The 18,160-nt window shown below is 42.0% G+C and overlaps 1 protein-coding gene across 2 annotated transcripts in view; it reads left to right on the forward strand.

Annotated features, from left to right (window-relative positions):
- The first annotated feature begins 16,978 nt into the window (after positions 1-16,978).
- The window catches only part of PLD1 (phospholipase D1), a 125,772-nt gene continuing 124,590 nt past the window's right edge, over positions 16,979-18,160 (forward strand). Inside the window, exon 1 of one of the 2 annotated variants that reach the window (XM_038416834.2) lies at positions 16,979-17,133. The gene's annotated coding sequence lies outside the window, so the exon portion shown is untranslated. The remainder of the gene's footprint in view (positions 17,134-18,160) is intronic. The other variant, XM_043492206.1, reaches the window with a different exon arrangement.

Genomic DNA, 18,160 nt, shown 5'->3' on the forward strand with positions numbered 1-18,160 from the left:
ATGTTGCACCAGTTTAACTTAAATTCATTTAAAAAACAATTTAGTTCAAACGGTGCAAAATCCTGCACAGACACACATTAAGGTTTGAAGTGGCTTATGACAATTTAGCTTTTGACAAGGAAGTGATTTAAGTGAAATCAATATAAACTACTTTTAAAACTGAGATAAATATCTTTGCAGGGTTTTGCGCCAGTTTGACTAAACTTATTTATAACCACTCCTTTCGCAAAAACAGATGCAAGTTTGTGTAGAGACCAGGCCTAAGTCATCAGTTTATTCACAGAATAGTACAGGAGGAACAGTGACATAGCAAGCTTCTCCCATATGCCCCATCAGCATGTCTCTGCCCTGCTTTCAAGAGGCTACTTCTATGGTGGCCTTCCTATCCTTCACTTTTCTAATTGAGATTGTCACCAAGGGCATAACTTGTGTTAATTTCTATGGTGTTTTCAGGAATGTGGTTAGCTGTCCATTAGCAATCAGTCTCTTAATTGTAATGCAGGTGGTAACAAGTTTTGGTCACTACAGAGCTCAGTTGGGTTTGAACATTTAGGTCTGTATGCCTGACAATTTAAATGGAGCAGCAATAGATGTCAGAATGATCTAGACAGACTGGAATATAGACAGGTAAGTGCAATTCTGTAAATATTCATAGGCTAATGAAGGTACTGAGCTTGAAAAGATGGTACGCTATGAGTAGGAGGAGGTTCTACGGCTCCGATACAGCAGTTTTACACTAGTTTGACTGATTTTCAGTGGTGTAAGTGAGAGAAGAACCAAGCCCCAGTGTGTATGGTTAATCAGACTTTTCATAAGGTGTTTGATAACTTTCAGCTATATCCATGATCAACACTAGGTGCTGCTATGCTGCTACTCATATGAAATATACATTAGCAAAGGTTTGAAACAGTATTTGCAGCAGTTTCCACACTCCTGTCTAAAGTTATTATCTACATTCTGACTATTGGTAATCATGCTACTTTAATGCACATTAGCTTAATAAATATTTAGTTTTAGTTTTTGAAGTGTTGCTTTGCATCCCTGTGCATTGCCACCACCTTGAAGACGTACACAGGAAACAAGCTAAGCAGGATCCGCCCCAATGAGTAATAAAATTGAGCTACTCAGATGTTTCAAATTGTCTTCATTCAAATATTTACTTAAACTCTGCTTCTATTTTTTTTGTAATCCAAGGGGAACAATATTATTAATGGGATGATTCTTGGAACGGACCGACTGTGCTATCAGGCCATAGAAGTTTGTTTATAGGGGAAAAAATATGAAGAAAAAAAATTGTTTAGCTCCATTGAGTTTTGGGCTTTCTACTCCTATGTGTTTGAGTGGGAGAAAGGACAAATCTCTAGGACACTGACTTTTCCATGGCAACAGAAAACGGAAATGACTTTAACCCCATCTCATGACAGATGATTCATTGTTCAGCCTACTGCTGTTTTCTAAGTATTAGAACAATATAGTGGGAGGAAAAGCCAGGCTGTGCAATATCATATTCTTAGCACTTGGGCTTGTGGGAGAAGACAACTTGCTGGCTTCTGTTTTCAAAGGTTCACAAAATTTCACTATGGAGACTCTTGACTATTCTTTTACTTTACAGAGAAGCCAAACACATGTGAGTGCTTTCTTTTTCTTAGCCACTAGAGGGCGAGTACTAGGACATTCCACGGAGGCTCTCACCTCACTATGAGATGATTGAGATGGTGCTGGTAGAAGATTGGATTTCAAACACCCATTCAGGCCCTCTTCACCCCCATCCTTTCCAAGCTTTCTTTCTCTCGCCAGTGATAAAATTCTACTTGCTACTTTTCATTTTGGGATCTTCAAAAAAGCTCAGAACTAATTCCACTTTCCCTTCCACTCGCTACACACACACGCTTGAATCTCTTCTGCCTTACATCAGGCTTCAGTGAGAGATGGCGTATTTCTCCTGAACACAGATTTCAGACTCCACTGACTGAAGTTTCCCCTCTCATAGGCTCCTTCCTAAGTGGCTGCCACACCAAACTGCTAGGTGACATAGTGGAGACTTATTGGTTCACCATCTCTATGGTCCAGATTCTCTATTATGCCCAGTATCTGCTCGAAACAGCAGAGGGTGGGAAGTTTTGTAGAGGAGCTAACTGAAATTCCCTGGTTCTGGGGCTGGAGAGCACTCCAAACTAAGTACACAGGCTGGTAACTACTTCAAGGGACCATTGGCCAGCCAAGGACTGCCAGAACACAGCATGTCCTACACTTGACATGCTCCCTATGCTGGGGGCTGGGAGCATAGGAGTCACATAGAGATATCCAGCAGCTTTCTGGTCCTTTTCCACTGCCAGAGTGGTGCAAAGGGCCCAAACTGAAGAAAAGACTCTAATTCTGAACATTGTTGTTATTGAAACAATTGATAGTGCCCAGAAGCATTTGGCAAATAGTAAAATGGCATCACTACTTTAGCACTACTTCTCTTGAACAGAGACGTTAGCATTGGAGAGATGCTGAAACAGCCAGTTAGTCAATATGATCTAATTCAGTCAAACTGCGGGATTTGTGAAGAACATCCCAATTTAGAGAATTGTGAGGACCTGACAAAGCTAGGTGATCAGACAACGTGACAAGAGATGAAATTCAGTATAGGCAAGAGTAAAGTATTGCATGTTGGAAGGGACAACTTGAACTACTTGTGCAAAGTCTGAAAAAACAACAAGCCAAGGGCATTATTCTTTGCGCAGGTTTTGGTTGGTATAACTCTTCTGAGTTCAGTGCAATTCATACAAGCAGTAAAACCATCAAGAGTCAGGTTCCTAAATTTATTTGTGGACAGCGCAATTAACAAAAAATAACAATGGCCAGGGTTGGTCAGGAAAGCAAACAAAAGGTTTGGTTGTAATAAGAAAGATAGAGAGGCTAATACTAGAAATATTTGTCAACATAAACTGATGGCATACCTTGACTTTAAATATTGTGTTCAGTCTTGGCCAGTGCTTTTACTAAACTTATGCTATTTGTCAGTTCTGCATTAGTTCCCTATCTAGTGTCCCCTATACCAGAGACTGGATATAGCAATGGATAAGGTTTTAACAGCAGCAGCAGCATAAACGCATGCTTAGCGCTACCTACAATTGTTCCTTTGCCTTGTCTCACTTTCTCATAGTTGGTGTTTCTTCTCATCATCTTCAAGGCACATTCCAAAGACATGTAGCCTCCTTGCAGACTGAGCACCACCTCTTTGGCTAGGTCTTTATGTCTTTCTGGCTGGATGTTCAGTCTATGTCTGTCATTGTCAATCCTATTGTACCATTGAGGCTGTCTGTGATCATGAGATTACCCATCGTATAGTGGCATTCCTTGGCCTACATGCTTCATAATTCATTGATCTTCCATCATAATGATATGTCTGGACCAAGAAAGCTGCCAACGCCAAACCAGTGCTGATGGAGGTGGTTACTGTGTTCATTGCTGATCTTGTCTTGCCACTTAATATGGAGCAGCTGATGAAGGCAACAAGAATAAAAATGGCAATATGCCGCTCATCAGCCTTCCTCAGCATTCATCAGTACAACTGATCTCGCAGACTCTGGCTGCTGCCTTTCCCTGTTCTTTCCTGGACAAAGCGGGTGCCACCTTCCACTGCTGACACCACAGAGCTGGATAAAGGGTGTGGAAATCATGCCTGTTCTAAATGGGCTACCTGAGTTGACCACCAGGATACTGTCTCTCTTATACACACCTGCTGCAAGTCAAGAATAAATTCAGGAGTCTGGTGGTTAAGCTAGAGAGGACCTAAGGTCACAATCAACTTTGCTTAACAGAGCCAGCTACCAATATTATCATGTAGACTTATTTTAACTTGATAGGTCCACAGAAGTCAAAGGGCATTCAGATTAAGCTCTGATGTGATGTGCCCATAAAAGATTATGGGCACATCAGCCAGCATCCTAGTTTAAAAGCAAAGAAATTATTTTATAAAATATTATTCTTTTTAGAGCACTTTAAATGGCCAAAATGTCTTTTAATACTAATACCTAGCTCTTGTGTAGTGTTTTTCATCAATGGATCTCAAAGCACTTTACAAAGGAGGTGACTATAATTATAGAAAATGGGAATAAAAACAGTTCATTGTGCATTGGCACTGGAATCCCCATACACCTCTTTAAGTGAAAGGAAATATTATCTGGAGGGATTTCTTCATGTTGTGTGATAGTGACAATAGCTAGTTAACAACATAGAATCAGAGAAATAAGAGCTAAGTGATTTGTGTGTGTGTGCTGTGAGGTTATGAGGCTACCTCGTGGTACAGGCTTTTACTACTAACATGCTGGAATAATAAATGATCAACGGTAATCAATCATCAGTTATTGCTGAGCCTAGAGACCTTCTAGGCAAGGTTGAGAGCTTCCTAACAAAGCCTGAGCCTGCTGTCCTTTGATTCCTATTCCCTTTAGGATCCCTTGGCAAGGGTGTGATGGGATAGGTCACTGAGACCCCCTTGAGACTGCCACCTGATGTGCTGAGACTACCTCTGAGCCCGTTTTCCCTGGCAGCTTGGGATCAGTACCTTACCTTGTTGAGCCAGACACACTAGCCTGCTACAAACACAGGCCCAGGTCCGAACCATGTCCCCCAAAAGCTGCAGGCTTAACTGAAAACAGCTTAAGAAGTGCTCCTGTCTCCAACACCCAGATACCCAGTTCCCAATGGGGTCCAAACCCCAAATAAATCCATTTTACTCTGTATAAAGCTTATACAGGGTAAACTCATAAATTGTTCGCCCCCTATAACACTGATAGAGAGATATGCACAGCTGTTTCCTCCCCCAGGAATGAATTACTTGCTCTGGGGTTAATTAATAGGTAAAAAGTGATTTTATTAAATATAAAAAGTAGGATTTAAGTGGTTCCAAGTAATAGCAGGCAGAATGAAGTAAGTTACCAAGCAAAATAAAATAAAACACACAAGTCTAAGCCTAATACAGTAGGAAACTAAATGCAGGTAAATCTCACCCTCAGAGATGTTCCAATAAGCTTCTTTTACATACTAGATTTCCTCTTAGTCTGAGTCCAGCAATCACTCACATCCCCATAGTTATTGTCCTTTGTTCCAGTTTCTTTCAGGCATCTCTTTGGGGTGGAGAGCTATCTTCTGAGCCAGCTGAATGGAGGGGTTTCCCAGGGTCTTTTATAGTCTTTCTCTTGTGCAACATCACAGCTACAGGATGGGGTCTTTAGCAACCTGGGCAAGTCACATGTCTATGAATGATTCTGCTTTTTGCAGGCCAATACCATTCTTTACATGTTAGTTTGAACGTTCCCAGGAAAGCTCAGATGTGGGCTGGCATCTTCTAAAGTCCATTGTTAGTTAAGTACTCCCAATTACTTGAATAACCCCTTCACACTATGTTGACCAAATCTGTCTTATGTGCTTTCTACAACAAACACTTTAAATACAAGCATAGAGCCAAAGCTCATAACTTCAATATAAAAATGATTCATGGATACAAATAGGATGAATATATTCAGTAGATATAACCTTTGCAAAGATATGTTACATGGCATATCTAGCCTAAAACATATTCCAGTTATGTCATATTTATACTTATATGCATATTTCTATAAAGCATTATGTGGTGCAACATCAAAGGGGACTGGACTAATTCAAGGAGAACAGGAGTTTAAAAAGCCTGCTCGTAAGAGACCAGAGGCGTTAGTGAACAGAAGCAGGAAACAGTGGAGTTTTGTGAGGGAGTTTACAGAGGAAGCATGACAGCTAGGTACACCTAACAAACATTCGCTAAATGTCGGTCACTAGACACCCCACCACCCTCAAAAAACAAAACAACTACAAACAAAACCAAACAACTAAACAACAGCAACAAAAATTTCGCAAGAATAAAAATAAGGCAGGCAGAAGTCCAGCAGCAGAGTGGGGGCTATCCAATTTATTGCACTGAATGCAGCACATATGATTACCTACCTTGTGGGCAGATGGTGTATGAGTCCATTCAGTGCAAGCAACTCCTGGCCCTTAGAGACTGAGTATGGGGTCTTGAGACCAGAGTGACTGAACTGGAGGAGCTAAGGCAGACAGAAAGGTACATAGAGGAGACCTTCCAGGACACAGTAGAGTAGTCCTACCCCCAGTCTGACAGCCTCTGTGCTGTGGGGGAGGGTGAAAGTCTCGGGGAAGAACATCAAGAGGAAGCAGAGGGAACCAGTTGCATAGTTGGATCCCTCCCTCCAGATAATGTCCTGGTACCCTCTCACACTGAGGATACCAGTCATGACCCATGGGTCTTGAATGTGGGTGAACAGCATTCATGGAAGCAGCCACACTCCAACTCTCCACCTGGCAGCTTGCTGGCAACTGCTTACCTAGTATCCATGAAACCCAGTCCCAGTTTGAGGCTCTGCACTTGTGTCCTATTGGCAGAGTCCCAAAGCAGCTGATTGGCCTGCTGGCCCTACTTAAGCCAGTAGCAGGAGCAGGAAGCACAAGACCCACAGTCCAGAACAGGGAGGAGCCCAGTTGTTTAGACAACTTCCTATTCCTGCGCCACTGGTTTGATTTTGTGGCATTATGGGGAAGCTAAATTAATTATTTGCATTTGTTTTCACTGCAGAGGATGTGAGAGAGTTTCCCGTGCTTGAACCATTCTTTTTAGGTGACAAATCTGAGGAACTGTCCTAAACTGAGATGTCGATACAAGAGGCTTTGGAACAAATTAATAAATTAAACAGTAATAAGTCACCAGGACCAGATGGTATTCAGCCCAGTGTTCTGAAGGAACTCAGCTATGAAATTGCAGAACTACTAACTGTGGTATGTAAACTATCTTTAAACCAGCTTCTATACCAGATGGCTGGCAGATAGCTAATATGATGCCAATATTTATAAAAAGGGCTCCAGAAGTAACCCTGGCAATTACTGGTTGGTAAGCCTAACTTCAGTACCAGGCAAATTGGTTGAAACTATAGTAGAGAACAAAATTATCAGACAGATAGATGAACACAGCTTTTGTAAAGATAAATAATGCCTCACCAATCTATTAGAATTCTTTGAGGGAATCAGCAAGCAGATGGACCAGGTTGATCCAGTGGATATGCTGTACTAGGCCTGTCAGAAAGCTTTGACAGGGTCTCTCACCAAAGGCTCTTAAGCAAGGTAAGGAGTCATTGGGTAAGAGGGAAGTTTCTCTCATGGATCAGTAACTGGTTGAAAGATAGGTTTCTGGTTGAAAGATAAGAAACGAAGGCTAGGAATAAATGGTCAGTTTTCAGAATGGAAAGAGGTAAGTTGCGGGGTCCCCCAAAGATTTGTACTGGGACCAGCACTATTCAACATACTCATAAATGATCTGGGAAAAAGGGTAAACAGTGAGGTTACACAGTTTGCACATGATACAAAGTATTCAAGATAGTTAAGTCCAAAGCTGGCTCAAAGAGTTAAAAATGGATCTCTCCAAATTGAGTGACTGGGCAACAAACTGGCAGATGCAATTCATTGCTGATAAATGCAAAGTATTGCACGTTGGAAAATGTAACCCTAACTATACATACAAAGTGATGGGGAACAAATTAGCTGTTACCACTCAAGAAAGAGATCTTGGCATCATCAGGGATAGTCCTCTGAAGACATCTGCTCAATGTGTAGCGTCAGTCAAAAAAGCTAACAGAATGTTAGGAACCATCAAGAAAGGAATAGATAATAAGACAGAAAATATCATCATGCCACTATATAAATCCATAGACCTTACAACTTGAATACTGTCTACAGTTCTGGTCACCCCATCTCAAAAATATATATTAGAATTGGAAAAGGTACAGAGAAGGGGAACAAAAAAGATTAGGGGTATGGAACAGCTTCCATACGAGGAGAGATTAAAAGACTGGGACATTTCATCTTTGAAAAGGGATGACTAAGAGAAGGATATGATAGAGGGCTATAAAATTATGAATAGTGTGGAGAAAGTGAATAAGGAAGTGTTAGTTACCCCATCACATAACACAAGAACCAGGGGTCATCCAGTGAAATTAAGAGTCAGCAGGTTGAGAACTAACATAAGGAAGTACTTCTTCACACAATGCACAATCAACCTGTGGAACTCATTGCCGGGGGATATTGTGAAGACCAGAAGTATAAGTGAGTTAAAAAAACAATTAGATAAGTTCTTGGAGGATAGGTCCATCAATGGCTATAAGCCAAGATGGTCAGGAATGCAACTCCATGCTCTGGGTGTCCCTAAATCTCTGACTGCTAGAATCTGGGACTGTATGATAGGGGATGGATCACGAGATAATTGCCTTGTTCTGTTCATTACCTCTGAAGCATCTGTCACTGGCCACAGTTGGAAGACAGGATACTGGACTAAATGAACCATTGGTCTGACCCAGTGTGGCCATTTTTATGTTCTAGCTACTGCTTAGTTAATAAATGGCTTTGCCCAATATTATTTTCAGTTATTTAGTGTTCACCCCGATACTAAAGTTAGATAGTGTACATCTACTAACTGTGTACCCCAAATCAGCGAAATAGGAGTCTCCAGTCTTGCAAATTGCACTGTGTTTATGGACTGTATTGTTCAAGCCAAACTATCACACAAAGTACCTTGTGTGACAACCATGCCTTGATCAACACCAATGATTGAATCAAGGGACCTTCAGAGTTGAAAGAATGAGTCTCTATAGCTTCAGCTAAAGAGACAGCCTAGGTAGCAGGGGACTGTTACAGGCTCTCCTCATCTTTGGGTTGGTCACTGAGTGACACACACACAACACACACTGCCCAATGGGTTATACTTGCAGAACTGGTGTCTCAATGACTGTGTTTGAGTGGGGCAAGAGGAGATTACTGTCCTACAGATAAATTATTAGGAATTTTAGTTTAAAGTTTTCAGAGAACAAAGTTAAACTGAATCTTATGTGGCCAATAGGAGAAAAGGATCAACTTACACACATGGTCACAACAGTATTTCTCAGAATAACAGTGTAAAACATTTACACAAAAACTATAGTATTGAAAGCTTTGGGTAACCACTGTCTCCAGTCTTTCTTCCAATTTATCAAGTTGAATATGTATGTTGTCTTCAGTTGCTTCATATTCTCTTCTTTCTTAAAAGCACTTCCCCATAGTTTCTCAAGATAATGAAGCACATGATATCTGTTGAAACTTCGTATGAAAACCACATGCTATCAGTGTATGTCTCAGGCAGCAATTGTCTATACAGTTTGTGATAATCAGTTCTTGTTTCAGGGGTAGCCTTCGTTTCTCTTTTACAAGTCGTCGTAGAGTTTGTAGTGGTTGGGTACGGTGAAGAGCCTGCCTTCTCACTATGAGAATTCAGTATTCAGAGGGACTGTTTTCCCCACTTGTAAGTTAGTTTAATACTCTAACCAAACCACAAAAATCCCAATAAACAATAGTTCAAATGAAAACAATCCCCCCCACCACTCATTTCACTATTCATGGAACACAGGATCCTCTGTTGGGGGTATAATAGCAATATCTCCTGGGTGCTCCATCTTCCAAGAGCTCCAGCCTTGTATCCTAGATAACAAAGTGAGCAATAGGTCCATCTCCAAACTCTTTCTGCCTTTCTTTCCCGAAGGCCACTTTCTTTACCTTTGCCACAATCTCTGAGCCTCCTCCTCAGGACTTAGCTAAGTCTTGTTCCTGACCAAAAAAACACTCCTTCTTCTCACAGTACCTTTCTAACTGGGTTATTTCCCAGACTCTCCTCCCCAAGGTTCTTTCCCTTTGACAGGAAAGAACCAGAGCTCCTTTCCTAGTGTCCTCACCACAGAGACCTTCTATAGATATCCTTTCTTCCCTGGCTTCTTCTACCACAGCCTTCTTCCACCACAGCCTGTTCCTTTCCAGGCTCTCTTTGCAAAGATGCCTATCAACAGCTCCCTCCAGATCTCATTCTTAGTAGAGAGACTCCCCTAGAAACCGTGAGCTCCATCCCAGTCTCCTCTACACTAAGGAAAGGGAGACGGTTGCTTTTCTACAGCCTCCTTTTCTAACATATCACCCTGTGAAGCCTACAGGTCCCATATGTTCTGAGAACTACAACTCCCAGAATGCCTGTCTTCTGGGCTGAAACCAGAAACAGAGCAGAGCTGGTCCTGGAGCTTCCCTTAAAGGGTCAGCACACTCTGTTACAATAGTGAGTAGTACTAGAGGCGATGATCTAGTCTGTCAGAGTACTACAGCATATGATTAGGCTAGTTTATTTATTTCCTGTATCAAAGGCTAAAGGGAACTTCTGTAGAAAAAAGAGCAGGCTCTAAGACTTCGCTTTCTGCAGATGTATGAATAACACAGAAGAGATTGTCAGCCTTATTTCATTTGCTGTTTCAGAGCCACATACAAAGGCAAACTGAAAACGACTTCCTTAGATCCAGATTACTGTTTGGAGTCAGTAAGAACAAAGATGAAGATTACAGCGTTTAAAGTTAATTGAACTGGATATTTTAGGAGCTGCCTGTTTTTCTAATCATGAAAATATAAACAATTATATTTTCAGGAAGTCATGAATTTTGACATCATCTTCCTCAGAAGTAGACCTCCTAAACCTGTTTAACTGGAAAGAACTGTCTTTAGTTGTTGAGCTTTTAGTGCTGGCTGCTGTATTCCTAGAAACTAAATATCTCAGAAAATGGGGGAAAAGAAAAGGAAATTAACATCCTTGCCAAGCTCTGTCTGCATGGTTAACATTGTGCAGCTTAAATATCCTCCTTGGTCACTTAATATAAACAATCAAAATAGAGAGTAATCCTTTGCTAATGGTGCTGCCATCATCAAGGATCTCAGTATCACTATGAGAAAACACATTTTCACTATTGACAAAATATTCACTATTGGTCACTGATTTTGGCCATCCCAATTTTTGGGTGGCCAGTTTGAGACATCTTGGACCTGATTTTCAGACTGGCCTAGTACTCAGAACTCCAGCTGAAGTCAGAAGAAGCCCTCTGAAAATCAGATGAGTAGAATAACTCATCCGCATTTTAAAAGATCTGAATCTGGCTGTTGCAATGCTAGAAAGTATGACACAGGTCACAAATGATCCAAAGGAATTCCCTAATTAACAGTGTCATATTTTCAATGCTATAAAAATGCAATGGGAATTCAATTAAAAAGTGAGTAATCAGTGCGGTATTTCAAGAAAATAAAACACCATTCTATTCCCTATTTGAAGTTATTCAGAACAACACTACCATTGTATTAAGCTACAAAGCCTACATTAGGTCTTTTTCAGGACTTAACTAGTTTATTGGAATAAATATTAATTTAAACAATGAATTGACAACCTCTGTTGCTCTTTTATTTTTTCACAAGTCTCTTGTTGCATTTTTGATAGATTTGACACTGGGTGAGGGTCTTTTCTTGACACAGACACATCTCATTTCATTTTCAAAGTTGTCTTGTAAAAGGCTGGCTCTTGGTTTTGGTCCTTCCTTTTCAGCTGGGTAGAATGTGAGAGGAAGAAGACAGCCCTCCAACAAAATAAAACAGAAGGGAGCTTTTAGAGTAAAAAGAAAAGGAGTACTTGTGGCACCTTAGAGACTAACAAATTTATTAGAGCATAAGCTTTCGTGAGCTACAGCTCACTTCATCGGATGCATTTGGTGGAAAAAACAGAGGAGAGATTTATATACACACACACAGAGAACAGTCCTCACAAGAGATCCACTTCCTGGACACTACGGTGCTAATAAGCGATGGTCACATAAATACCACCCTATATCGGAAACCTACTGACCGCTATTCCTACCTACATGCCTCTAGCTTTCATCCAGATCATACCACTCGATCCATTGTCTACAGCCAAGCGCTACGATATAACCGCATTTGCTCCAACCCCTCAGACAGAGACAAACACCTACAAGATCTCTATCATGCATTCCTACAACTACAATACCCACCTGCTGAAGTGAAGAAACAGATTGACAGAGCCAGAAGAGTACCCAGAAGTCACCTACTACAGGACAGGCCCAACAAAGAAAATAACAGAACGCCACTAGCCATCACCTTCAGCCCCCAACTAAAACCTCTCCAACGCATCATCAAGGACCTACAACCTATCCTGAAGGACGACACATCACTCTCACAGATCTTGGGAGACAGGCCAGTCCTTCCTTACAGACAGCCCCCCAATCTGAGGCAAATACTCACCAGCAACCACACACCACACAACAGAACCACTAACCCAGGAACCTATCCTTGCAACAAAGCCCGTTGCCAACTCTGTCCACATATCTATTCAGGGGATACCATCATAGGGCCTAATCACATCAGCCACACTATCAGAGGCTCGTTCACCTGCGCATCTACCAATGTGATATATGCCATCATGTGCCAGCAATGCCCCTCTGCCATGTACATTGGCCAAACTGGACAGTCTCTACGTAAAAGAATGAATGGACACAAATCAGACGTCAAGAATTATAACATTCAAAAACCAGTTGGAGAACACTTCAATCTCTCTGGTCACTCGATCACAGACCTAAGAGTGGCTATACTTCAACAAAAAAGCTTCAAAAACAGACTCCAACGAGAGACTGCTGAATTGGAATTAATTTGCAAACTGGATACAATTAACTTAGGCTTGAATAGAGACTGGGAATGGATGAGTCATTACACAAAGTAAAACTATTTCCCCATGATATTTCTCCCTCCCACCCCACCCCCCACTGTTCCTCTGATATTCTTAAAAAGAAAAGGAGTACTTGTGGCACCTTAGAGACTAACAAATTTATTAGAGCATAAGCTTTCGTGAGCTACAGCTCACTTCATCGGATGCATTTGGTGGAAAAAACAGAGGAGAGATTTATATACACACACACAGAGAACATGAAACAATGGGTTTATCATACACACTGTAAGGAGAGTGATCACTTAAGATAAGCCATCACCAACAGCAGGGGGGGGAAAGGAGGAAAACCTTTCATGGTGACAAGCAGGTAGGCTAATTCCAGCAGTTAACAAGAATATCAGAGGAACAGTGGGGGGTGGGGTGGGAGGGAGAAATACCATGGGGAAATAGTTTTACTTTGTGTAATGACTCATCCATTCCCAGTCTCTATTCAAGCCTAAGTTAATTGTATCCAGTTTGCAAATTAATTCCAATTCAGCAGTCTCTCGTTGGAGTCTGTTTTTGAAGCTTTTTTGTTGAAGTATAGCCACTCTTAGGTCTGTGATCGAGTGACCAGAGAGATTGAAGTGTTCTCCAACTGGTTTTTGAATGTTATAATTCTTGACGTCTGATTTGTGTCCATTCATTCTTTTACGTAGAGACTGTCCAGTTTGGCCAATGTACATGGCAGAGGGGCATTGCTGGCACATGATGGCATATATCACATTGGTAGATGCGCAGGTGAACGAGCCTCTGATAGTGTGGCTGATGTGATTAGGCCCTATGATGGTATCCCCTGAATAGATATGTGGACAGAGTTGGCAACGGGCTTTGTTGCAAGGATAGGTTCCTGGGTTAGTGGTTCTGTTGTGTGGTGTGTGCTTGCTGGTGAGTATTTGCTTCAGATTGGGGGGCTGTCTGTAAGCAAGGACTGGTCTGTCTCCCAAGATCTGAGAGAGCGATGGCTCGTCCTTCAGGATAGGTTGTAGATCCTTGATGATGCGTTGGAGAGGTTTTAGTTGGGGGCTGAAGGTGATGGCTAGTGGCGTTCTGTTGTTTTCTTTGTTGGGCCTGTCCTGTAGTAGGTGACTTCTGGGTACTCTTCTGGCTCTGTCAATCTGTTTCTTCACTTCAGCAGGTGGGTATTGTAGTTGTAGGAATGCATGATAGAGATCTTGTAGGTGTTTGTCTCTGTCTGAGGGGTTGGAGCAAATGCGGTTATATCGTAGCGCTTGGCTGTAGACAATGGATCGAGTGGTATGATCTGGATGAAAGCTAGAGGCATGTAGGTAGGAATAGCGGTCAGTAGGTTTCCGATATAGGGTGGTGTTTATGTGACCATCGCTTATTAGCACCGTAGTGTCCAGGAAGTGGATCTCTTGTGTGGACTGGTCCAGGCTGAGGTTGATGGTGGGATGGAAACTGTTGAAATCATGGTGGAATTCCTCAAGAGCTTCTTTTCCATGGGTCCAGATGATGAAGATGTCATCAATGTAGCGCAAGTAGAGTAGGGGCATTAGGGGACGAGAGCTGAGGAAGCGTTGTTCTAAGTCAGCCATAAAAATGTTGGCATACTGTGGGGCCATGCGGGTACCCATCGCAGTGCCGCTGATTTGAAGGTATACATTGTCACCAAATGTGAAATAGTTATGGGTCAGGACAAAGTCACAAAGTTCTGCCACCGGGTTAGCCGTGACAGTATCGGGGATACTGTTCCTGAGGGCTTGTAGTCCATCTTTGTGTGGAATGTTGGTGTAGAGGGCTTCTACATCCATAGTGGCTAGGATGGTGTTTTTAGGAAGATCACCAATGGACTGTAGTTTCCTCAGGAAATCGGTGGTGTCTCGAAGATAGCTGGGAGTGCTGGTAACGAAGGGCTTGAGGAGGGAGTCTACATAGCCAGACAATCCTGCTGTCAGGGTGCCAATGCCTGAGATGATGGGGCGTCCAGGATTTCCAGGTTTATGGATCTTGGGTAGCAGATAGAATATCCCAGGTCGGGGTTCTAGGGGTGTGTCTGTGCGGATTTGTTCTTGTGCTTTTTCAGGGAGTTTCTTGAGCAAATGCTGTAGTTTCTTTTGGTAACTCTCAGTGGGATCAGAGGGTTACTCTGAAATCTGATATTCTTGTTAACTGCTGGAATTAGCCTACCTGCTTGTCACCATGAAAGGTTTTCCTCCTTCCCCCCCCTGCTGTTGGTGATGGCTTATCTTAAGTGATCACTCTCCTTACAGTGTGTATGATAAACCCATTGTTTCATGTTCTCTGTGTGTGTGTATATAAATCTTTCCTCTGTTTTTTCCACCAAATGCATCCGATGAAGTGAGCTGTAGCTCATGAAAGCTTATGCTCTAATAAATTTGTTAGTCTCTAAGGTGCCACAAGTACTCCTTTTCTTTTTGCGAATACAGACTAACACGGCTGCTACTCTGAAACCTATAAAACCAATGTGATGGTAGCAACCTGGCCCATCATCTTATGTCTGCAGAGGTGCAGTTATTATACTAAACTCAGACTAGAAACATATAGAGATCCAAATTATGTCCACTGATTTTCATGGGGTTGGGCAGGGTCTAAGTCAGGATGGAATTTGGCCCAAAGTGTTTATCTACAAAGTGTGGAAGGGCAGTAAAATGTTGCTGACCACAGTTACTTGTTAATGACGACAAATCTCCCTGGCTTACTATTTAAACGGGACATCAATAGGACACAGCGGTGCAGCTGTTGCAGTAGAAGAGTGGCCATGAAGCAGCTAGATGGATAAGCCACCCTAGCAAAAGCTGACATGCATGTGAAATTGAGTGGAATTGGAATATGGAAAATAAGAATTACTCACAGGGAAGATAAGAAAAACTCTCAGCAAAACTGTAATCACTCAGAGCTCATAGAAGTTTATTAAATCTACGTGCAGCCATCTAGAGCAAAGCTGTGAAAGACATCAGCCTTATTTCCATACCTATGACACCTCCTTGTCTTTCACAGGAACAGAAAAGCAAAGTTAAATTACTGTGAGGAATAATTAGATAATTTTCATTGCTAATTGCTGCTTGCAATGAAGACCTACTGTGGCTAGAATTTGTGCCAAACAAGTTTAGTTGCTGATACACAGACAATATTTCATGATCTTGTGCTCTGATACTCTTGGCTACATGGCTATATTTTCATGGGTATCCCATGCTGTGATAGATATTTATGCACAGTGTAATTAGCAAGTCAGCTGTAACTAATACATGTGTGCTGTGGCTGCCCACCTGCTAATTGGTCATGCCACTCTAATCCAATAGAGTTGGTGGCTGCTCCAGATCCCCATGGAACATTACTACAGTTGGGAACAGTGCAAGCTGCATAGCAGGTTACTGCACAGACATCTTTACAGGAAGCAGGTAGCCCCAGAGCAGCACTCATTGACTTCAATGGGCTTTGAATTGGGCCTATGAGAGTGGAGTGAGGTGGTGAGTTACTTGAGGCAGGTGGGATGGATGGCCAGTGAGTTAGCCAAGTACCAGCAAGTAAAGCTAGAAATACCTTTGTTGTTATATATACCAGCTGTTGAATCCAGAGTTCTTCTATATGACAGGTTTCAGAGTAGCAGCCCTGTTAATCTGTATTTGCAAAAAGAAAAGGAGTACTTGTGGCACTTTAGAGACTAACTATATGACAGAGAGCCTGTTTCAAGAGCATAAGTCACCAGGAGAGATTTTTCAAAGACGCTTAAGGGAGTTAGGTGTCTAACAAAAGCCCAGCACTGCTATTTAGTTCTCTTCTACGCTTTATTTTTTATAGAGCCTACAGTTCCCACATATACCTATGGGGCCATTATTGATACTGCATATATACCATGTATGAAATTTACACAGGTTGTTCAGATGCAAAAGTTATAATTTGTATGTAAACTCAGTGTCCCCTCGCTAGACACGTAGATGCCCATTTTGTATAATTCATACACTGTGCATTTTCCATACACACACACAAGTGCTATATATACACACTCTCTCCCTATAGTCCGTTTATTGTCTATATAAGCACATCCAGCCCCACATCCGTCTTTCTGTGGCTGAATCCTGATAGGGGAACACTCCCAATTATTGCTCGTAACCAGCTGTTCCATGGAGGCGATGTATTGTTTTATAGACACACAGGAAAGTGATTGTTTCTCGCCTGCTGCGCTGCGTGTGGGACCCCGCACAGAGAGCTGTGCAGAACAGCCGGGCGAGAGAGAAATCCCCACTTCCAGGCTCCGCTCACCCTTCTCATGCCACCGCGCCCTGAGAAACTAAAAGCCAAAGGCATCTCTGTTCTCAGACCTCCCCTACTCTTCTTTCAAGGGCCCGCCCGCACAGTTCTGCCCCAGGGCAGAGCTGGAACCTTGTGGCCCCGCCCGCGCCAAGCTACCTTCCCTCCCTGGTGCATGGAGACAGGCGGCGTTCAGCACAAGCCTGCTCCATGCACAGAGAACTCTGCAGACACCTGCCTACGTACGCAGACCTGGCTGGGCACAGGTAACCCCCAACTCTTTGGCTAGGGCACACTACATGAACGAGTAAACTACTTAGGATCGGGGGGATTCTGCCTGGCATAAAGTTTTTTCTGCATTTGGGTTTTACCTAGCAGCTTCTCCTGGGAGTTTATTCCAGCCTCTTTTGAGATCTCCCTAGTTTGTTTGTTTCTGGAAAACTTTTGCTCTGTCTTCCCAGTGCTGCTTTCTGCCTGATGCATTTGATCCTGGCTTGCCAGCCTTGCAGTTTCCAAATCACCCTTTTCAGAGTAGCAGCCGTGTTAGTCTGTATTCGCAAAAAGAAAAGGAGTACTTGTGGCATCTTAGAGACTAACAAATTTATTAGAGCATAAGCTTTCGTGAGTGTAGCTCACGAAAGCTTATGCTCTAATAAATTTGTTAATCTCTAAGGTGCCACAAGTACTCCTTTTCTTTTTGCAAATCACCCTTGTATGTGATGGCAAATTGCTTATGGATGAATAATATGTAAAAGAAATAATCTGCCTTACTTAGAATGTATTGCATCTCTGCAGTCATGCTTCATTGCTACTTTCATAAAGCTCTTCGTGCTATTCCCACTCTGTAGTAGACTGTGGTTTGGTTATAGTCTAATTTGATCAGCATAATTTAAACAACCAGGAAGTATTCAATTCCTAATGTAGGAGCTTTGCATATATAACTATAACTTCCCCCCAAAATTTAATTGCTCCCCACCTACCAAATGTCATAAACAAAGTAATTATGGCATTGCTCCCCTTTGATACATATAAGGCCCAATCATTCTCCAAAACTATATTCAACAAATATTTGCTGGAAACTCTAAAAAGTAAGAGCAAAGGAAGCTAATTAGAAAAATATTATGCAAAATAGATTACTGCTATTGCAATTTTAGAATTAATGCAAAATTACTGAATGTGCTGTAATATCTTTGAACATTTGGGTACACTAATGGGACAGGGTTGCCCCCAATTTAGCTCTTTTCTTTAGCAATAGTTTGCTGGCTTCATGTTTAAACAGGAAATTTGACTTGT

This window comes from Dermochelys coriacea, chromosome 9, assembly GCF_009764565.3.
Source record: "Dermochelys coriacea isolate rDerCor1 chromosome 9, rDerCor1.pri.v4, whole genome shotgun sequence".
NCBI classification, from domain to species: Eukaryota; Metazoa; Chordata; order Testudines; family Dermochelyidae; genus Dermochelys; species Dermochelys coriacea.